This window comes from Bombus huntii, chromosome 10 (assembly GCF_024542735.1).
Source record: "Bombus huntii isolate Logan2020A chromosome 10, iyBomHunt1.1, whole genome shotgun sequence".
In the NCBI taxonomy this organism is placed as follows: domain Eukaryota; kingdom Metazoa; phylum Arthropoda; class Insecta; order Hymenoptera; family Apidae; genus Bombus; species Bombus huntii.
In genome coordinates this window covers 683,201-706,602 of record NC_066247.1, presented here as the reverse complement: position 1 = coordinate 706,602, position 23,402 = coordinate 683,201, and the positions used below count along the sequence as shown (strand labels likewise).

Sequence of the window (23,402 nt, the reverse complement as noted above, 5' to 3'; positions counted from 1 at the left end):
GCTCTTAAGCCGGCGCTCAGCTTTTTAAAACAATGTAATTGTTAATTTGGAGGCGGAATACAATTCCGGACGCAAAGTTGCCCGTTCGCTCAAAGGGAGAAAGGGGGAAGAAGGGTGCGACCAAAGACAAGACAAGTCCTAGGGGGAGCGACGATGGTAAAGCTGATGAAGAGACGGGAGCCCTGTGCAAAGGCGACAAAGACATTGCTATTATTTCGAGAACGATAGTCAATTTAAGTTAACAGTGCGAGAGCTTGGGAGACGGCCCTCTTACGTACCTAAGTAATCTCATTCCGAATTAATGCGCAGTGCGAGTGCTGCTAACGCGACAGTCGTCTCCGTTAGATTCATCTGCATGCTTCTTTGTGTACCAAAATTGCAGTTCCGTCTAACAATGACGAGAGAAGTGCCGCTTCTTCGAGGGCATGCAATTCGCATCGCGCTTTATTCACTTTCGAACCAGACAAATCATCTTTTACGGACCTGCCCTTTATTTTCTTAGTTTCATGGTTTTCCGTAAGCAACAAACAACGCCGCAATTTCACTCAAGAAGTCTCTTCTGTCATCGATCCGAAATTTCTCAAAGAAACGGAGACCTTCCAATTGACGCAAATGATTTAATCCCGCGGCCAAACGCGTCCGCAAAGGGCAAAGAGAAGTTGTCGTTTTTTAGTTTCCCGAATGCGAACGTTCCGATAATACCACAAGGAAATGCTTTACGGGGCATTAATACCCGGAACCGCGATGTTGCTCGTTTGAAAGATCCCTCGGTTATCGAAAAAGTCGCGTTACATTAAGTTATTGAACGGCAAAGGGCAGTCGGGGAAAAAGAAGCGATGAAATAATAAGCAGATAGAAAATGAGAGAACGCAAACGACCGTACGTTCGCCGGAATGGAAACTCGAGCAGCAGCAGCAGCAGCAGCGAGAGGCTGCAAACAGTTCCATGCGTGGCTCCTCCTGGGGAAAGGCTCCGAGCTACGACTCATTCCCGTGGTTCGTAAAGAGGCTAAGGGAACTCGGCAGGCCGCGGAGACGAGAAAACGGCAAGAATGTATAAAATGAAGACCACCACTCTGAAATGATAAAACTGAGGATATTTCTGGCTTACTCCGGTATAAAGAAAGATCTTCGTGAGAGAGAACGTGGCCACTTCGATGGCGGCAAGCTTAGATTCGGGTCTTTTTCGTACATGGATGACGATACCGCCGAAATACGGTCAGTTTTAAGAACCATTGCATCTTCGAGACTTCTTGGATCATCGTGACTTTCTCTGCTTTGTCGTTATACCGAATCTCCCTTCAAACCAGAAGCGTCGTCAACGAGTCTCTTTGCAAACTAGGAAAATCGGACGAATTCTTATTTTTCTTATCGCAAGCTGCTCGTTCTAATAAAGTTGCATGCACCCGGTTCGCTTCTATGAATACGTAAAACTCTGCAGAGTTATTCCCAATAAAAATGTCTTCCTCAAGGGCTATACCTTTTAGGATCTCATTCCTCACCCCAGAACTCGACTTTGGTGCAGACGCGTCTTACGTTCATAGATAATATTCGGGAATCTAAACGGAGAAAGATGAAATAAAGTGCTTGGAAAGCTTCGACGATATCTACGCGCAACGGAGTATGGTTTATGATTCCTTTTCGCGAATAGATAATTAGCTCGCACAACGTTAAAATCGTTCGAAGCGAGTCCACGTAGGCCAGTCATCGATATCGCTGAGAAAAAGAATTTCCGTGTTCATTGAAATTTTAGCAAATTACCAGCCGCGAATGCGTTAAGTCGCCTCTTTTAAACGAATTTCGTTCATACGTTATAACGCACACAATACAAAGCCTTTCTTCAACTTCACTGGAACAACCGTAGTAATTACAGCATCACGACAGACAATTATTATGACCGTAGTCCCTTATCGTGTTCATCGAACCGTATAACTTTCTGTTCGCACGGTGATATTCCGTGATCAAATACTGCCTTCCATTAACGTTATTACGCGGATATTTATCTGTCCAGCTTTCACGATTCACCAGGAATTCGGTTTAAAAATCGCGAAATACAGAGATACGTGTTGATTCGACAATTCCCGTTCATTCAGAGTAAAGTTTAGGAAACGTATGCGCGAAAACGAAAAGCAAACAGGAAGCTTAAAAAAACAGTGACAGTCGGGTGTAACGGAAGTTTTTCACCAGGCGTGGTTCAAGTGGGTAAAGAGAAGAGATGGTTGGTTTCTCTCCGCGCTCCAACGCGACAGCTCAACATCCGCAGTAATATTACACAGGTTGGATGGATCTCCTTTACGAGTATTGCGGTCTCACCGTGGGTGTCGCTGAAAGAGGCTCATCCTGCCACGTTTTTCGCTCGTTTATGCGAGAGTTTGCTTTTTTTCAATCCAACAATCGTATTTATCGATAGGCGGCCATAGCGAACGCTCCTGTCCCGTTACTTTTCCCTTTTTGCACTTGGTTTTTATTTGCTTCCTGGTACAGAGATGGTAAAGCGTGAAAAACCCTGCTTAAATCTTCGGGCATAGATCCCTCTTACGATGTACTCTTTTTCGACGAGACGTAAACGTTGCCGCCAAGGTTTATTACAAGTCCTTCAGATTTCAGACGTCTTCTAATTCGTGCAATCGAATGTTAAAAGCGATGAAAGCGCGTGAAATATCATCGTTCGTAGTGAACGTGACGCCGAGTTTACGTGAAAAACAAGAAAGGACGGAGAAAGACATAGGTGGAAAAAGAAAATAGGCTTACATCGAGGCTGAAAAAGAGAAGAAGAGGGAGCGAAAGGGAAAGACGAGGTTCATTCCCCACAGTCCAATTTTAAGGGGGCTCTAAAACGCCCGTTTATAACCCCCAGCGGCGTTTGAGGGTGGTGCGGCAACCAACGCTAGAAATGTGCAAGTCAAACAGCTTGACTCAGCGGTTTATCTGCCGGCATACACTCGCGAACGCTATACTAGAGCGCGAATGCCTCCCGCACGTTTATGACTGCACGTTTCGCCAATGGATCACGCTTATTTCACTTTACCGTGGTTGGACTTATCCCTTGTAATTCGTCAATAGCGATACCGACTCGTGTGGCTGGCGAAAGATAAACTTTCAGGGTAATAGGCTGAATCGTGAAGATAACCGCGATTCGTGCGATACTAAACAACGCGTGATGTCTTGTCACGTAGCCTGATAACGCTCGTCAGTGGATCACGAAATACATAAACCGGTCTAGCGATAAGTTCTCATGAAGATCGTTACTTACGAAAAGCCTCGGATCCATTGATATTTACAAATAACGAGTAATTCTTTGGAAATCACGTACGGATTCTTACTGTTAAAAGGACACGTCTATTTTCGAATGTTCGAAATATTTTCAGTAAAGCTTAAGTTTCAAAATTCAACGATTGAAAAAATTATCAAATCAAGTAAGGAAATATTAGTCATGTACTGTTTCCGTGTGAACGGTTTTTCATTTAGGGGGAATAAGAAGCAAACGAGGTACTAAGGCATAACGACCACCATGATAAGAGAATAGAGCGAGTGCGATCCCTTTTGGTTGGCGGAATCAGCCGGGACAAAACTATAGGTTCTAGGTTGTGCGCATTCAGCGTTACAAAACGGGCCTCTTTTAGGGCCACTTTATCGCGCATGTTGCCTACCCTTCTCTTCTTAAATAGAACAGAGCACTTTAAAGGCACCCACTTTGAAAACTCCTATGCGAAGCAGCTCCTTGCGAACGCGCTACACACACCGCAGCGGTCTAATCTGACTTGGGGCGTAAGATCGTAAATCCTCCCACGCCAATCGCGATTGGGGAGAAGCTCGGCGGAACACAGGTGCGAGTATTGCCTCAATGAATCTTTCGTGATAGGATTTTCGTGCAAAACGAAGTAATCTCAGTCTAAGAATAAAATCTTCCGCCGCTGGCGAATGCTTTTTTTCTAATCTCGCCTCGCCGCTCAATTCCTTCGCCACAGCCACAGCGAGGAAAGAGGAGATTCTGTTCTAGCGTAATTAATACAGCGTAATATACAGGGTGATTCATAAATATACGTCAATACTTCAATGCGTCAGCCCTTTTTTTCAGTAAAAAGTCGCATGTGCGAACATTTCGATATAAAGGCAGCAGTAACAACGAAGAACATATATATGTACCTAACAAGTAAAATTTTCTTGGCTAAAGATCATACCGCCATATCAGACACGAACTCATCACAACTGTATCTATCAAGGGACGAACAGAGGGTAGTAAGAACGTATAAGTTTAGCGGATTTAATAACTCGGAGTTTAATTAACTACTGAAAGTCTAGTGATCGATTTCCCCCGAGTTCTTTCTTCCAACGTTTCCTCGGCTCGCGCCTTTTCGCATTTCTCTTCCCGAGAGCTACCTCGCTTCCCTGACGTCGACTGGGGATTCATAATCCTCGGAGACTTAAAATCTCCCTCCTTCGTTTCCCGGGCTGCCACTTCGGAACAGCGAAATTCCTTCGGTACCGAGTCATTGGGGAGGAGGTAAGAAGGACCACTGGCTAGCCGTTCCTTCTAACCGTCAAAATTGTTGAAAACGTCGAATATCTACTGGATCGTTCGATGTCGAAAGGAGGGACTCTGTTCGTTCGCTTGCCTGCGTCCATGCCACGATATGAAATGGAGGATAGAGAGGGACGACGCGATGGTGTGCAAAATTCTTATGGAAACTTCATAGGCGAAACTTTTTGGTAGTTGCCGCAGCCTCGCATGAGCTGGTTGCTCGCGCGGAATCTCTGCCTCGAGAAATGCTATCTTAAAGAGACAGAGAAAGAAAGAAAGAAAGAAAGAAACGGAAGAAGCCAGAAGGATTTCCACGCGAGTAAAAAACGCGAAGCATAACCGAACGAATCGAAGTTTTCGGTAACTCGTAGGATGTAGCAAGGGTGAGTGGTGCGTCGATTTTCTCCCACAACTTTATGGACTCGTTACTTCCGCCGTGCAAAAACGACTCTTAACGAGATCGCTTGTTGAACGCACGTCTCTAATGCCTCTCTCTGCCTACAGCATCATATTTCACCTTCAGCGAATAACTCCACCGAGATTCCTCGAAACCCATTTAGAACTTGCACGGATATTTTCAATTTCGTTGAAAAACGAGTAGCTCGTCCCGCGACATCGAAGCCATTATTATTATTATTAATTTCAAGCAACGACTGCAAAACGTCGCCGACATATTACGAGTTAAAAAAAGAACGACCACGTTGCGAAATTCCTGTCAAATCGTGAATGCATTATGAAACTTAAAAGGGACGCCCTTAAGATTCGTAAACCCTCGGGATTAAAAAGGATCGAAACCGCCGTTTATCGCAATTTTATTTTACCAAGATCCCGGTATTCTAAAAGTCTGTTAGGTCTACAAAAACTGTTTCGACGGTGAAATATGAGGCTATAAATTTCTTTATCGTTCTTATCAACGAACCACTGTTATGAAACTATTTATCGCAATTTGCGAGCATAATTCCGTAGGAAGAAAGAGTTTGAAAGAAGTTTCAGAGATTCTAAGCCGGTACGAGAAGGAGTTTCCTAAGGGAGACATTTTAATTACCGACGGTCCATTTGTTCGTAGTATATATTCAACGATACACCTGGTCCTAGCACTTGCGCCTTTGGTGCTGGAGTACGACCTTACGCCATTTGTCTTTCGAGTTTATATATAAAGCCGATCGCACCCAACCTACCCTTCTACGACTCGACTGCTTCCGTTTACGAACTCAAAGGCCAGCTTGGTTCGCCCCAAATCGGAAACTACGGGCGACAGAGATTGACTGGACTTCAATAAAGCTTCTTCCGAAGTACCGGAGAAGATGGCTACAGAGAGTGATGAGGCTGGTACCGTTAAACTGGTACCGTTAAACTGGTTCGTGGCCTGATCCTTTATAATGGCGCACTCAATTCAGTCACCTCGATAAAACGTAACAACTTTGATCTCGATACAAAACTTTCTTCCTAATGTTGTGCAATTAGCTAGGTCCTTAACTTCCACCGAACGGAGCATTTTTATCCCTAAAATAGAAATATTTGCATACTTTCAACTACTGGTATTAAACAATGCCTGGCAGACTATGAGTTACGGTATTTGGTGCTTTTACGCTTTACTTTAAAATCATTTATCCTTGTTCGAAGAATTATACTAAATTTTCTGTTCGAAATTCCAAGACCGTATTTTAATAAGCACGAGTATCTTGTATTAAAAATTACGTAAGAACGATGCGACTCATTACATAGCGCTGACAAAGTCAGCTACCATTTAACAAAGAACGACATTTGTACAAATTAATAGACCCCAATGGGGAGGTTCATGAAAAGAGAGGCACTACTATATGTCTTCTCTCGTATTGTCGACGCTACGAGGGATTCAGGACGACTGCCCACAATAATCAAGACTAACAGCTTCGGCTGATCCTTCAACCTTCTTCGTCAGCATCCTCGCGTAGCCGGCGTACCTCTCTTATCACGCTATATCTCAATTTATACCACAATAATGTCACTTTAGCACGACGTGTATGTGCACCATCTACCTCTTCGCTTGTTCCTCTGCATCTTTCCCTCGATATCGTTTCCACGTATCGCGCGGAAAGAAAAGTCCGGAAAGCTCGACGAATTCGTGCTCGTATCGCATATCGAAATACTTGAATCGTATTATGCTAGCCGCAAAATGCTGTATTTTGTCGAACACAACACCCAAGGGAGTGATGCGATTCGTTCGAGCAACTACAACCACGGGGAATCTTGTTCAGAGGAAAATAAAGTACTTTCAACTATTAACTAGGGAAATATAAACAAGATGTATTTAGCTATTTCACTCGTTCTACGAATCACTTTCAAATGCGATAAAGGCCATCGAAAATTTTACAACAGTGCGAAAATTTGAACGTAACTTTGTTATTTTCAGCGTATCAGTTATTCTGTATGGTGAAAGTGGAGATCAGAGAAGTCTCGATTTAAAGTACCCTACTTCGTGCACGACGTTATAAACGGAAGACTTTATGCACCAAGTCCTCGAGTAAGTACTATTAAATTAAACGGTAGTTAGGAACTTCTTACATAAAACCCTGTAACTGCTCACCTCAATTAATAGACACGCGTTTGGAATCGTCTTGTTAAACCCTTTTGTGCTGGTATCTTTGGTTCTTAATATCACAGAATCGACGCGCTCTTTACGAGTTATTCGCTTTTATTGGATGCAAATTTCAAAACATAAGATAAAGTAATCTGAAACGGAGTTTCAGGGGAATACAAATAGATTTGTAAACGTAGTTTCACGTTTCTAGCGATATTCTACTGTACTCTTGTAAATGAAATATCACTGCGATGAACAGGAAAGACCAACAACTAGTATAGCAGATCGTAGAACACGGTTTGTTCCCAATCTCTCGCAAGTAGTTATTTAAAAAAAAAAAATTGATTCGCGTTAAACTCGAAGGACATTTTGATCGAAGCAGTCGATGATAGTCAGTCTCGTTGATTAAAAAAGCTGCGTATTTTCGCGCCTATTCACGAATCACCGTTTCGCTAATGGGATTGGAAACAGTGAGTGACGCCGAGCTGGGTGTGAGATCGGTTCAGTCGTTCGCCTGCTCTCACGGTTCCGCCTCGACCGCTCGCTGGCGTACATTTTCAATTTTGTGCCCGGGTTTTAATACCTCGGACGGGCTTTTCAAAACCGGCCTTTTGTTGCTGCAAGTGACGAGAACTTATTTTAGTAAAAAAAAAAAAAAAAAAAAGAGTGGCAGCTTCGGAAATAACTGAAAGACCATCAAACAAGATTTCAATGGCAGGAAACCAGTCTCGAGCCCCGGGGAATATCGACAATATTATATATAGATGAAAAATCATCGTAGAGAAAGAAAAGTTGCTCGGGTATTTTCTCCGTGAATAAATTACATCGTTCGATAGTCTGTGCAAGGAAAACGTTCTTGTCTTTTAGATGGAACGTACACCTTTTTCGCGGAATTCCCAGCTTTAGCTTAGCGATAAACGTCGGAACCATGTCAAGAACGATTCTGCAAAGTTTGTCCGATATGGACTTAGGAATGTCCGGTGTTTCGCAAGCTTTACGATCGTCCATGCGTGAACCCCAAGTTAACTACGACGTTTATATTCTTGACACGCAATAGTTGTAGACTTGTGCGTGAGCGTATACGTGTGTTTGTGGATAGCCCTTTACCAGTGGGTATTAAGGTGTTCGGATTAGGCCGCCCTACGGAGAGAAACTTGCTCCGCGAGATTAACCTATTCCGGAGCTTTATAGAAACTCTACACAACCTGGATTACCGCAGCCACTGAAATCTCACTTGCCAGTACATCGCAGCCCGCCACGGATACGTAGAATCCCAAACAGATGTTTCCGTTTACGCCCTTCTTCGGCGACGCTATCAGATTCCAGTCTACTTTATTGAACACCGTGTTCGAAAGATCAAGCCTCGAAAGTTGTCGTCACGTTCGTCAAGCGAATAATTTAATTGTCGCTTCGAAACTCTGGATGATCGATTAGGATTTCGGTAAAGTGGAAGATACGGCAGAAAGGTGTTTTCCTTCGGTACAGAGAATAAAAGATACGGGTTGACACATGTCGATATCGTCAACATGGTCATCCATCAATGCAAAAGTTTCAGAATGGTTTTGATCAAAAGAAACAAATTACTCGCGTTTTCGATAAATTCACACTTGTCGCGAAGTGCGTTCCATGTATATGAAAGCATTCATTGGATTTCAGAAATTCCGTCGAATTTCTAAAGTTCAATACCGAATAGATCAACGCGAAACGCTCGCGTAATGATATTGTTTTTCGCGTATTATTCGTAAGACCAAAGCGGAAAACCGAGCGTTTGTTACTTGCGGTTGAACGTAACATTTGTGAAACATGTAATTTTGACCGAACGCGCGACCAGCTATGCTGTATATTAATGTACAATGAAAAGAGGTCACGTGCGCAGCGTATATTCCTCTATCGTACGTTCCGTACGTTCTAAATAGGGTCGATGGTACGCTATTTGCAAACTCGCATCCTAAAACAAATAGATATGTTATACAACGACAGTGGATCGTACTCCGTGTTGTTTGACACGATGTCACCACAAAGAACAAAAATGTTTCTTTGTTTGGAAACGAACGTTAACAAACCTTGCGTTGAACCTCGAACCGAATATAATAAGAACATCGAAAAGAAATTATTATTTTGATACTAATGTAAGAACAGATTTTCAAGTTACAGATACCAAAATTGCGTAAAATAATTTTAAAACGTACTGGCGAAAACGACAAAAATATATATTTCCTATACAATTGATATCGAACGTACTTTTGCTTTAAAACCGAACTCGATATTTAATTTTTCATTTTTCGTGAATCAAACACCGTCAATTAACACCACATTTACGAATTTTAACGTCAGCTATATTACATTTACGTGTTTTTTGTTACCACGCATTGCGTCGACCTACACACGAACCGTCAGCTACTGCGAAACACTTTTAACGCAAACATGATTTATCGAGTTGATTCCATTCTCGAATGCGAAACGTTAATATCGAAACATTAGACGATTTTAATCACTATACCGATTCGACGTTTTCGAACGTTATAAAAGTATTTTGAAAGGACTTTGGGAAATATCGCACGATCAACTTGCCTAGAAGACATTGTCTACGCTTTTCCAAAGCATTTCACCTGATCGTCGAGATCCAAGAGCTCAACCTCGCAACAACTTCGATCCGATGTAAGTTTCTAGTAGAGACGGACCAATTTCAAGAACTTCTGAGAAACGGCGCAGGATAAATAAAGAGAAGAATACGACTGGTTGTCAAAAGGAAGAGACAGTTCAAGAATATAAAAATGGAATATCTAGCCATTTGCCCGCCGACTTATTTCGATATTCGACGACAAGTGGTAGCCGAAAGAGTCTGGAGGCGTTCGAAGAAGGAAGAAACTCGCATCGTTGGGCGCTTCTCAATGACTAACCATATCGTTAATGAAAGTTATTCTGAAACTGAATAGAATAAAAACTATTACTACTCTGTACTATTTAAAGGAACGAATTGTAAATCTCCACGTCGCCGTATCGTGTGAATAACGTGACTCTAACGCGTTATCTGGATTACAAATTGATACCAGGGAAGTGAATTAATTTCTGGATAAAATAAAAACAGAAGAAAGACAAGAAGAGACGGAAAGAGTACTGAAAACTTTACTATTAATCATATACTAATTATACGGTATCCGCGAACGAGATCTGATGAGATCACGATGTTCTTATCGTAGGTATAATTGTAGCCCAGTGCTATTTTCTTTGAAGCGGCATTTAAAAACTGTACGAGCAATTAAATAGAGAAACTATACACGCACCTTCGATATAAAATTGTTGAGAACGAACAGTCGAGTGGTATTAATGTCTGACAGCAGCTGTCGAACGGTAAAATCGAAACTCTGATTACGGACCGTAGTAACGTGAATTTCTGTCCGTTTATCGAACCATGTATAACTGTGCCGCCGCGATATCGTTTCGAAATCGGTGAAAAATGTCACGAATTTTTTGAAACGATTGCATCGTAAAAATTTACGTGGGCGCTATAAGCATCTTACAAAAAAGGAAATACACGATACGTCTTTCGTTACATTTCAATTTTTGTAAGCAATAGGTATAGACATGCAACAAAGTATCCCATTTATTTGTAAATTTAACATGGGATGTCGTTTGTACTTATACGTTGAAGAAATTACGAACGATTACTCTGTCGAGACCGAGAACATCTTCGTCAAATTCTTTCTCTGCTATAGTTTCCGAAAACTAACATTTTTATTGTAAAAACGACTAGTTTAAAGACAACCGCGGGTACACACGAACTCAGGATAGAAGGTCGGTTTAGGAACGATAATTGGCACGAAGGCGAACGTTCCGTCCCTTTTCGTCGCGCCTCCGACAGAATTTCGTAGACCAGGGACGAAATTTGATTTGCAAATTCAGTTAAATCCCCTTCGCCTCCTCGATTCCTAGTCATCCCTTCTTTCCCGGCGGCAACCGCACAGGATATACGCACGCTCCGTGATGCTGTCCTGCAGGACGCCCTCCGGGCCCCGTGGGAGAGAAGGCCGAGAAAAGACGCGTCGCATGAATTTTAATTTCACTTCGCCTCGTCGCCGAGCGCGATGCACTTGGGACAACGTAACGAGCAGCTAAAGTTTTTTGAGGAAAAATTAAAAGTTTCGCCCACGTTCATCGCCCCTCACACCCTTCCGTCCTACGTTTCTTTACCCGCCATTCCCTTCGGCTGACGAGCTACACTCATAGGCCAGAAACGTACTTCGTCGACCAACACCGCACCGTAATGTCTCGTAAAGTAATTAAGTTGGTAAGTTAACGGGACCAACCAACTTCTTTAAGAATCTTGATTTGTTTTTCATGGATTCGAGTATTCCTTTTTCGAGCATTCGAACATCTTTGATAGGTCACCGCTAACACCACGGAACATAGATTGAATTATCGCTATATAACTTTAATGTTGTCGTAAACTTTCAATAATTTTAATAGGTTAGTAGAATAACACAAACTGGATTTTTTCTGGTACCGTGTACCATTTTAGGAAGATGGGTAAGAATGAGCCTCTTTATAATACATAAATAAATGGATATGAAGATGGTTCGGCAAATGAACAAATAAAAAAAAACAATAAGAAAACAGGGAAGAAGATATATGAGACGAGGAATAAAAAAGAGAAGAGAACACACGATGTAAAAGAGTTTTGATGTCGAGCCGGCGCAATCTGCTGGTATCTAACAGGGGCGGAAGTATGGACGTGCGCGCGCAAGAAAGGAGACGAACAGATTTGCAAGCCAGATTGAAATTTTGAAATTTAAATCTTGCCGAGACTTAAGTTTAAAAAGTTCACTGCTTCGCGAAGGGACAAATGCATGTATTCCAATACGAACAAGGTCTTGCTAATTGTCGAACAATTTTATCGGCAACAGAGAAATTCCACTATCAAACGATCTTTTGTATTCTCTAGAATATTGTTTAATGGCTATCGTTACGATATTAACTTTCCCATAGCACGCTGGCAACCCGTACTATACTACACGATCGTATTCATAAAGAAATTATAGAGCGTGCAGCGTGCAACTGGTACTACCACTCCGATAACACCGTAAATAAGAATGTTGACGAAAATTAGTTCAGATAAATGTTATATGGTTTGAAATAGAGGAAAGGATAATGCAATCCCTTTCGAATCGCGTAACATTTGCTTGCAACACTTTAGCTAACATCGTTCGCGAAATTATCAAAATGGTTTCATTCTACATATTATCAAAACAAATCTGCGAAAATATATACGTATACTCTGATTCATTCTTCGAATGCCCTTGGTCAAAATTAAACGCACAATGTTTTAGATTAGAAATGGATTAACGTTCGATGGAAACAAAAGATTAAACTAACGGAGAATAACAATTTCGTGACGATTATGTAAAAAACCGATCCCGTCGTTCTATCAGTTCGCAAATGTCATATTTATTCGCGATAAATGAGACCACTTTTGCCGACGATCTTCCGTCAACCTCGTTCTCAATATTAACAAACCGTACCGTTTTCTCTTTATTCGCCCTTCTCGAACTCTTACGTCTTTCACAGTGTATTCGTTTGCCGGCGAAGTAACTCGTTACTTCACTTTGTTCTTTGAATTGGATAGTTTTCCATTAGCAATCATAACAACGTCCTTTGGCCCATGCCTCGAAACTGATGGAGACGACGAAGAGGGTGCCAACCAAGCAGTTAGGGTGAGTTTGTTTATTCAAGCTTCCGCGTTACCCTCTTCACGCTACTGACGGAGGTTAGCCTTGTTTTCCACCCACGTAGTTCGTGTTAATTTCCATTTTTATTACAAAGTGAATTGCACCCCCTCTCTCTAGTTCTGCACTCGACCCTCTTGTCTCTACGTTCGCTATGACCTCTCATTACCGATGCAATCATAATAACTAATATGTATTTCGTATCACGTAACTTACGTACATCAATCGTGACTGGTTCCAAAATAGTTAACTTACCTGAAACAGAAAAGAATACGACATCATTAGCTCGCTGTGGAAAAGAATGTGACAGTCGTAATAAGAATCGAGAGTACAGATCATAACATCGCATCATCATTAACATCGCAAGAAGTAAAACTGTACTCCAAACTATTTTACGCATTAACTCTCATTACATAACACTAATGTTCAGTTGGAAGAGCTAACAATAGAATGATACGTATTTTAGAACACCGAGATACACTCTACTAACCACAAGAATGGAAATATTTAAATAAAAGGAATTATTATCTAATTTATAAGGTCACGGTAAAGCATCGAATGTCTTTCTCGCGATTATCTTTAGCAAAATTTTAAAGCTGTATGGAAAGTTTTTACATTAAAAGACGAGTTTACTTCGAGTTAATGACATTAAAATTTAAATCTCGAAATTTTAATAACCAGTGTTCTGATCAAACGAAAACCGTGACATAGCACTCGAGAATTTGAGACAAGCGATAATTGTTTGTTACACATTTCTTTCCCTACCGCTTGTACGAGCAAGCAGGTGTGGAGAAGATATGCCACGAACGTATCCCGATCGTTGAAACACTTATACGACTTGACGACCAATAAAATTTTCAAGATTTCCATCCCCTTCGGTCGACGAATGGAAGAAGGCAGGTCGTATAAAAAGGAACTAAGAAATATCAATAGGCACTATCGAGCTTCATACTACTCAGGAACTGCTGTGGCCATTCGGGACAATCGAGCATGAGGAACGATATTAGCAATAAAGGCGTAAATAAGTTCCAAGTACCTTCCCTTGTGACGTTTATGTTGGCTAGGGTATTGATTTAAATTCGCCTATAAAAAATAGCCACGTAATCATATAATTCAGAAAGCTCTTTAATAATGAACATTGAATTTAAAGGTGGCAATAAATAATAAAATTCTAGACTGAAAGTGCAAGTTATCGACATCAAACTTTATACACGCCGAAGGAGAATGTTAACATATAGAATATACCTTATTTTATTTATTATAACTTATCTAATAAATTTTAATCTGTGAAAACTTTGTATGTATAAATCTAGTGAATGTTACTTTCAACGTATATTCAAACATTTTCTAAATAATATCAGTGTATAGAAGATAGAAAAGATTATGTGGGAATCATTAAAAATTGAGATGAAGCTCGCTTGATTTAGTTAGACGTACAAATGCGGTATTCGTATTGGACATATTGAGTAGCAACCAGTTTGAGTATCGAGACTTCCCTAGTACTCAACGGTTATAGAGGGAGAACCATAACGGAGTATAATTCAGTACGGTTCTGGTATGTATAGTGTCTACTCCATTCTCCGACAATGCAACGTACAAGCCCCCTGTATCCTACTGCAACGCCCTGCCGTAATGCATTATACCTGAGTAGGACAGCATTTATATACCCTACTATATGCGCGAAGGTACATAACGTACCTGACCTCGGTCTGTTCGCGTAGCTAAGTTGTATGCGCGACAGGATCTCGAATCGTATTAAGGGACGCCATCACCGATGCTACATACTTTAAAGAAAAAACAATTGCACGAATTTCAATCAATTTACGGGACGCAAGAAGTATATTAGTACGCTTATATATGCACAGTCGACTATATAACAGACAGACTTCGAAGTATCTTAAATCATGGTAAAAGATTTGGAAGTTCTATTCTACGATGGAACAAAAGTAATTTAGCTATACGAACAAGTCGATTTGATCCTAAACGAAATACAGTTTGCGTGCCGCGCCATGATTTACAAGCGATTAACTAGCAAACAAAGTGTCACTATTCTGGATGTTCCTGGTGTAATTTGTGCAACGACATTGTCTGCCTAGATGATATCTCAGATTACGTCCAAGAGAAGGGAATAGGGATGGTGGGAGTTTCTGGTGGCAACCGCTCCTGCACGTTCCCGTATTCTACGTTCCGTTCTTCCGCCCCTAGGAAATAGGGGAGTGAGATTCATTTATCTTGCTAGGGATCGCGTTGCACCGCGACAAATGCAACATCACCGAGAGAACGCACCGCTGAATAAACTTTCGAAGGAATGCTGGTCTGCCAAATAAACGCCCGCGGCTTGTTCCGGTAAAAACATTTTTCTGCTATCGATGAAAACCCGTCGACGACAGTAAACCACAAAAATGAGAAAATCGGAAATGTCACGAGAGGGAAAAATGTAGAAACGTCAGTCACCGTATTTCAAAGAATAAATATAAATTGCGTTATTAACAAAACGAAAGGAACGAAAAGGGAGGACGAAAAGTCAAAAGTCCTTCTTACGTCGCCATTCCGAAATGACAGGCACCACGAAACAGAAGCTGTATCCGTGTATGCGCAAGGTTTTGCGAGAATTCTAAAGCAGCTTCGTACTGCGTGAAAGCTAACGAAAACCTTTCTGAACATGCTTACGATGCACCCCTACATACATAAATACATATTCATCGCGCTATTCTGTCCTTTTCGACGTAAATCTTTGCTTTCATCCGCGTCAATCGGGGCTACGAGATGGAAATTGCGAAACGCCGGTGCACGCGGTGTGCCAGTCGATAGGTATTTCCACATCGAGGAAAAATACGTTACAAATCCAACTTTAACCTCTTTGAGATTCCGGTCACGTAGCCTCGTCCAAAGATATATATCGTATATCGCCTGCCGCGTCGGTCCTTCTTCACATACCCCACTTTCGAACCTCATTCCAGCCACTTCAGCCCACCTTTCCAGCTAATGTCACACGCGTACTGAAAAGTTATACCCACGGCACAAGCACAGCCCGAATAGCTTTCGCAAATTCGTCGAGTTCGATATCATTCTAATGCATACACGTTTAAACGTGGTTCGACAAACAGTAGAGGTATTTCAATATTTATCGAATGAAGAATTAGATGAAATTGACAGTTCTTGCGCTTTATAGTGCAGTGCATGTCTAGCCAGTGACGATCTATTCTACTTATCGTTGAAAGTAACATCCAAAGCAGAACGAATCAAATTTCGATTTACGAATTACTCCACGGTGATTATAAAGTAAATATGTATAACCATTTTTGTAATTCAATTTTCGTACAAATGATTTTAGTAAAATTGCTCATTGAATCCTTAGTGAATTACGAATACGAGTTGAATTTAATCGTTCTCTTGACAAAATTTACCAGTATTATATAACATTTCTCATATATTATACGTGGTAAAATGAATAATAATATTTACGTGAAAGAAGAAGATGGTGAACGCATTTGAAAATGGAACAGGTGTGCACCGTTGTTTGAGAATAGTCCGGTCTCAAGGAGCAACAAATATCCTATGCACATATTTAGCGACTGTATATTATTTCAAAACAACGAGCTCTTGGGTCGTACAGCGGATTGTTGTTTCACTCGTACTTACAAATACCGCATCTACTAAATTCTGTTTTCACTGTATCAATTTTTAGCGCTTCGTGTACGTACGATGAAATTTTTCCTCGCGAAATTATCATATTTTGATGTTATGAATGCGCATAATCAGATTTAATTTAATCAGTTAGACAATCGATTAAAACAAGTTGCTTTAATTTGCATCGAACCTTCTGTTTCCTTTTACGAGAATATGGAAATCTTGACGAATGCTGTACTGTAGTTATATCTCTATTTTATAATGGTTTAACACTTTCTGTTATTACCGAACTTCACTATATGCTATATGCGTAGTTACATTTACTCGTTATTATATATTCTTTTCAATGATCACTTCCCACTGACTTATCACTTCACTTTTGTATCGTAAAAAGAGGATAATTATGTAGATAAAAATTATTGCTAATTATAGCCGTATAGGCACGATTCCCAATGTTACATAAATTGAAACGTGTTTTACAATAAAATTAAACTACAGAATTAAGTTAGAAAAAATGCTTAGTATTTTAGCAGATTGCGTAATGAAACAGAGACTAGCCGCGTTACCAGAAGCGAGCGATTCAAATTGACGACAATGGGATACAGAAACGAAAAATGCCACATATATTTTTTTCTTAATTAATTTTTAAATGCTCGACTCGATCCATCATTCGTATTACACGAGAAGGGCATTTAGATACTTGAAAGGAGCAACAGACGAATATCTCATAAAACCAATAGCCGTTCGAAGAAGCATAGCACTCTGAAATATTGGTCGTTCTAAGTAAATTCATAAAAACTCCGGCATGATAATTGGTTACATCCGAAACCCATTCTACACAATTGCACACCACATAGACAATTTCGCAGGAATATCAGAGTATCCTTAAGCTCCCGATTACCGGCTTTGGAGTTTTGTTCTCAGAGGAGGCAACAGGTTACCAGCACGCGCCGCTCGCCGACGACTCGTCGAGTCGATCACGGGGACGATCGCGTGTGCGTGTCTGCGCTCTCGTTTCTCTCGCGTGTTCCTCTCTCACTCATTCTCTCTCTCTCTCTCTCTCTTTCTCTCTCTCCACTCTCTCTCCCTTTTCCTCTCCCTCTTTCTCCTATTTTCGCTGCATTTCTCTCCCTCTCTTTCTCGCTTTCTCTCGTTCACCTATTCGCCTCGCTTTCCTTATTCGGCCCGCGAGTCTCTTTCCACCTTTCCTATTCTCCTAAATATATTCACGATCCAACGAAAGTATATACGTGGGTATTAATGATAGATGTGTGTACAAATCTAACCTATGATCCATATGCGTGGCTGACCAACGAATGTCCTACGTCGCTGCACGGCACATGTGCCACAAGGACGTCGCAAGCAACCACGAGGACGATCACCGCACAAGTCTGACAACCTGCGTCCTCGCTCTCTCAATCTCTCTCTGCTGCGCGTCACTGGTGTGTGTGTCTGTGTGCCTGTGTCAAATGCGGTGCGTACACGCACGTGTCACCCTCTCTCCACGATCTTTCTGCTTCTACTTTCTTCTCCTCTTGAACAACATACGATTGAACATAGGTGACTCTTTTCTCACCCTCGATATTACTTTATTTCGTTCTGTTTCGTTTATGTTTTCGTTTTCTTTTTTTTTTTTTTGGTATCAACGTTTTCGCTCTTCGGGTCGTTTAATTAGTTTATTTTTACTCTCGTACGAGAGACACGGTCACAAGAAACAACAAGCGGAAACTCGTCGAATGCAAAAACCGTGCACGGAAACACGACAGATACGTACGAGAGATTCTGACTGTGAATGCGCAACACGGATAGGGGACGGCAGAGGGGCTCTATTTCACAGGCTTTTTAACACGATTTCGAAAAGACACGCAGCGCGCGGCGTGGCGTGGCGTAGCGACGAGTCGGATGGCTGACTGGCGGAGAGCCGACGACTCTCGTTCGGTCTCGGTTCTCGGTCGTGGCCGTGGGGATCGCTGCTGGCTGGTAACACGCGCGGGAGGGTGCCCGCCGGAAGGCTAAAGGGGGCAAGGAGGTGGAAGCCGAGGGAGTTGGTCGTTCGAAATCGGTGGTAGGGTAGCGGCAACGGTGGTGGCGAACGTCGGTTCTGCACGACCATCGGAGGGAGAATGGTGAGAGCCAAAAGACCGAGCGAGAGGGAGGCTAAGAAAGAGACGACGACATTTCTGGAGGGAGAAGAAGACAGGCCGGTAAAAGTAGAAAGTTGAACCGAGACGCGTGGAACGAGAGGGAACAGGAAAGGGCAGGAAAGAAGAGGTGAGCAACGAGACCACGAAGAAAAGAGATGGGCGATCGTTGCGCGTGGTCGTAACAGAGGGCGCTCTCTTTCTGTTTTAACGCTCGTTGTTGGAAGCAAGGCGCACGAGAAGAGAGCGAGCGAGCGAGAAAGAGAGAGAGAGAGAGAGAGAGAGGAAGAGAGTGGGCGAGCGAGGGTGGAAGGGCGGGAGGGAGAGCGAAAGAGAACGAGAAGGAGTTAAAACGATCGAGAGAAAGTGAGAAGGAGAGAAGTAACGGGGAATGAAAGAGGGGGAAGGCACACGGGGTTGCCTACCCTCCGTGTAGCGAAGTAGCAACAGGCGGCCGCGATTCTCTCTCTTCTAACGTAGGACCGATGAGCGTCGCGCGCCACGTTTCTCGTCGGTAGCAGCCGCCGTTGCCGTCGACGCTATGACGTCACGGCATCGTGACGTAGGCGTGGTCACGGATGCGCACTAACACCTCGCCTGTCACCGTTGTCATAGTGACTGCTTCGCCGATGCCCGCGTTTCGCCGCTGCTGCCGGTACCGTCCCCGGCACACCATCCCTCGCGACCTGCTGCGTCGCTGCGCACTCCTCTCTCAGACCATCCAGTAACCCCCTACACCGGTTCAACCCTCTCTACTAACACTCTCCTCTCCTCTCCTCGCCTCTCCCTCCTCAGGCTCTCTCTCTCTCTCTCTCTCTCTTTCTCTCTCCCTTTCTCTCTCGTGCTCACCTCGATTCGTCCTGCTTTGCCACACACACTTTCTCTCTTTGTCTTCGTTGCTCGTCGAGCGGAATACGCCGCTACCTTTCGATGAACGTCGACGGTGCGACGCGCACAGCTTGAAATCCATGGTGGAAAGAAGAGAAAAAGCGTGGCCGGTGTAAGCGAAACGGAGAGGATCCGTTGTCTACAGGGAGAGAAGAACGCGCGCGTATACGTAGGTACATACGTGTATGTACTGGCATACGCGCGTTGTCACGGTAACCGTAGCTCAAAACAAGCCTGCGCATTTTTCAATTCGAATGCACTCGCTGGGAAGCAATGAGGTTATAATGAAGTCCCTGCATACCCGTCCGCTGCTATACCTCACGCGCGCATTGCCTTCGTGTTTCGTAACGCTGCCGCGCGTTGTCTATCAGTCCTATATCTACGAGTATGCCAATGTACGGGGAGGGATAGTATGCCGTACGAGGAAGCCACGCTTTTCCTTTGTCGATACTTTTCGGTCGACGTACAGAATTTCTATAAGTCGTCCAAGAATGCAACAAACGCGCGCCTCCTGCCTCGTATTAAATCGAGCGCATGCGGTCCCCTTTCGGCGATACGAAAGACTTCCGAGTCATGGAATTTCTGTTAATTTTCATCGCGTTTCTTCGTATTGTTCTAGATTATTAGTTGCAATCGTTAAAATATGTCGACAGAGTTCATACAGCGTACTATATTTCAATCTTTGAAAGTGATTAATAGATTAAATATAACGTTGTTGCAAAAGCGTAATCTACATGCGTAGATTAAACATAATTATATGATTTTTTTATCGAGATCTTGCGATGGATAAATTTTGTTTAAATTAATACGTCGTACATTTTTAGTTGGCTAGGCGTATAGTTGTGTTTTCGTTGCGAGAAGAATTCGTTAAAATACGAAAACGAGAAAGTTAATTGTAGTAGAAATAACCAGTCCCCGAAAGGTTTATACCTCGCGATTCCGAGTTCCATGGCAATACAACTAGTATTGCTGGCGATTATTATGCATTAGAAACGTACGTCATGGCTCACGCACCGTGAGCATCGACACGATCAAGTTCCGCCTAAAGCGTCTGTCCTGTGGCTCGATTCAAACTCAACCATTAGTCGCGAGGTAGCTGTTATATGTATCTGGGCCTAATGAGATTTCCATGTAGTGTGAATGAATTGCTCCGGATGCGTTCCTGCACAGATATTCCTATACATAAAGAGACACGTATACGTATATACGGCATGATCGTTTCTGCATGCTTACCGCGATGCCTTTGTGCTTCATTAGCGTGATTACTTTTAAATTACCTACGAAGAGTTAATAACAGTACGGCTACTTGGGAAGTTACAGCAGGTACTTTAAAATTACAACCATGTCAGTTTACGAAGTTGATAAACTCGGAAGATGACAAGTTTTCGAAGCGACTAAAGGTTACGATTTTTAGTTGGATCATCGACGTTAAGGATTGGCAACATCGGGCGAAGTTAAACGTTACGTCGCGATGAAGTTTGCATTGTAACGAAAAAAATTAATTTTGTCAACGGCAAAATACGTCGTTAGAAGCGTCAACGTTGTGTATAACTTTATGACAAGCTTTTACTGCGAAGATTACGTCTAGAAAAGAAAAGGGAAAATATAAAAAGAAAAAATCTTGAAACAGAATTTCCGGAAGCGTTTATAGTTTTTAGTTTAAAACGATTCTCGCGATTTATTAAATGGAAGAGATCGAGGAAGGTTCGATTTGTAGTAGAAAGTAATTGTTGCAAGTTGGGTTTCTTCGCGAATTCGCTTGGTCGGAGTTTCCATTCGCTCGGATACAAATGGATTCTTAATTATCCTTAATTCGCACCAAATCGAGCCTGCAAGCGTGACGAGCAGCGCGACGCGGCCTGGTGTCATTAACGAAATAATGGGAATTAATTTTGATTAGTGCTTCGTTTCGGCAAATCAATCGCGCTCTCGGGAAAGCGATTCAATTCTGCTATTATGGATTTCGATGAACAGACTACGCGCATCCAATTATTTGATTCTGAAGTGTGACCTTTCTGACAATATTTGCACACGCGTATAAAATCATCGTTTCCATATACAAACCGACATTTGTGAAGATTTTTTACAACTTTGATTTTCTTCAAACGCGTTAAAAATCTATTCCACAGCTTCCAATAGTTTTTTAAACGATTTCTCAAATTTATGTATTTTCTGTTTCACATTTCTTTCCCTTTCTGTCCAGATTTCTTTCCTTCTCTAGTCTTTGATACATGCTCGGGTTTATGGACTAATTATAATAATACAAGGTAGTAAATCACATTCTCGTACCCTGGCAAATGAAATTACAAGAGGCCAATAATCTGTTACATGATAATAGGATTAGCAAAACAGAACAAAGAAATTCATCGAAATAAAAGTTTAACAATGGCAAGGCTTCCAAGGAATCGTTCCCTCAGAGGCTACCTAATTAAATTTCGATTGTAAACCTTGTTAGAGCCGATTTACGAGCGTAGTTCCATGCAAGGACAAATAAAAGCGAGCAAGATCAAGAAAACGAGATGTTTGATCAATTTATATAAGGAAGAAAGCAAGAGGTACGTAACTCGAAGACGGATGTGAATTTGAAAACGTGCTTAAACGAAACGTTAAGTCGTTGTTTTTTCAACGTGCACTCCTCGGACGCTTCGGATGAGGTAATTATACAATAACGACGGTCGACGCAGTCGGTTCGTATATCCGTAATATAAGAGAGAAATAGGTTCGCCGTGTACGAGGGGGTTCGTGCTTCGCAAAGCGATTCTATAAAGCAGAAAAAGCGGGAAAATACACGATTCTACGTACATGAAATTGAGTTTAAAAATGTTTGATGTTGATTGTAGGTAATTCAATCAGAGCGTAGCGAGTAATGAGACGGAAGCGGGGCTAAAACCCAGCTCGCTCGGGCAAATGCTCGTCGACCACCCACCGTTACCCCTCGTCCCGACCTACCGTCGTTTCTTTCTCTCTCCTTCTGCCGCTCTGCCGATTCCCTCCGCTCGTTGCGTGTCTTCATCCCCCTCGATTCCCGACTTTCTGCTAGCAAATTCGCTCGTACCGTGAATATGAATTAAGTTGATACGATTTGGACAATCTAGTAGACGGGTGCAGGAGAAGGTAACCAAGAGCCATTATATCGAAGCAAATCGTCCGGTGGTGATTTTCCCTAAAGTGGATCAGTGTGCATCGCGTCGGAAAGAAACGGGTATACCGTGTATTCCGTTTGCCAGTGTACCTCGCGCGGTGATTTTAATAATGGTCGGAAAGCATGTTACCGAAATCATTTTTCCACTAAATAAATCCAGCCAGTCGCTCAAGGGTAGAACCTCGTAATTAAAATAAACGACGTGAAAGACTGCTAGGCGGAGTTTTACTGTCTCCTAATGAAAAGCCTCGTCAAGCATCCAATGTAGTTTTGCTACAAGTACGGAATAATTTTCAACCGTTTCCGTGGAATGGACGCGGGCCGGAAAAAATGTACCATGGAACGCTATTCACAGATTTCATCGCGCGACTAGCCATTGTTTTCTGCGGTCGAAACTCCAAAGCGCCGCGTCGGTAACGTTAGACCAACGGAATCGCAATCTCGACCACTATGCGCGATGGAGACAGAGGAAGAAGCTGGAAACACAGACGGAGACGGTATAGCTGAAACGCGTAGCCTGGTCGCTGGTCGCGTAACATTGTTTCGTATGAACATATTGTTTACGAGTTCATACATGCAAAACAATAAAGGGATTCCGATATGCTGGTACGTTCTCCTCTCTCGTTCGAAACGAACCTATTCACTGGAACTTCGCTGCTACACCGACCGTAAGTTTCTAAAGTTTGCGCGATGTAAACCGTCGGAATCGGATACGCTCGTCGAAAGGTGACCGGTAACTCGCGAAGATCGATTCGATATTCGTCACTTTGATTGCCATCCGTTGAATTTTACAGGCC

The 23,402-nt window shown here is 42.4% G+C and overlaps 1 protein-coding gene across 6 annotated transcripts in view; it reads right to left on the bottom strand.

Moving 5' to 3' along the window:
* LOC126870415 (CUGBP Elav-like family member 4) overlaps positions 1–23,402 on the bottom strand; it is a 552,273-nt gene that overhangs the window by 218,963 nt on the left and 309,908 nt on the right. Inside the window, exon 1 of one of the 6 annotated variants that reach the window (XM_050628115.1) lies at positions 17,721–19,137. The exons of 3 other annotated variants lie outside the window; for them this stretch is intronic. The gene's annotated coding sequence lies outside the window, so the exon portion shown is untranslated. Of the gene's footprint in view, positions 1–17,720; positions 19,138–23,402 lie in introns of those variants that run through there. 2 more of the 6 variants (XM_050628104.1, XM_050628108.1) reach the window with 2 other exon arrangements.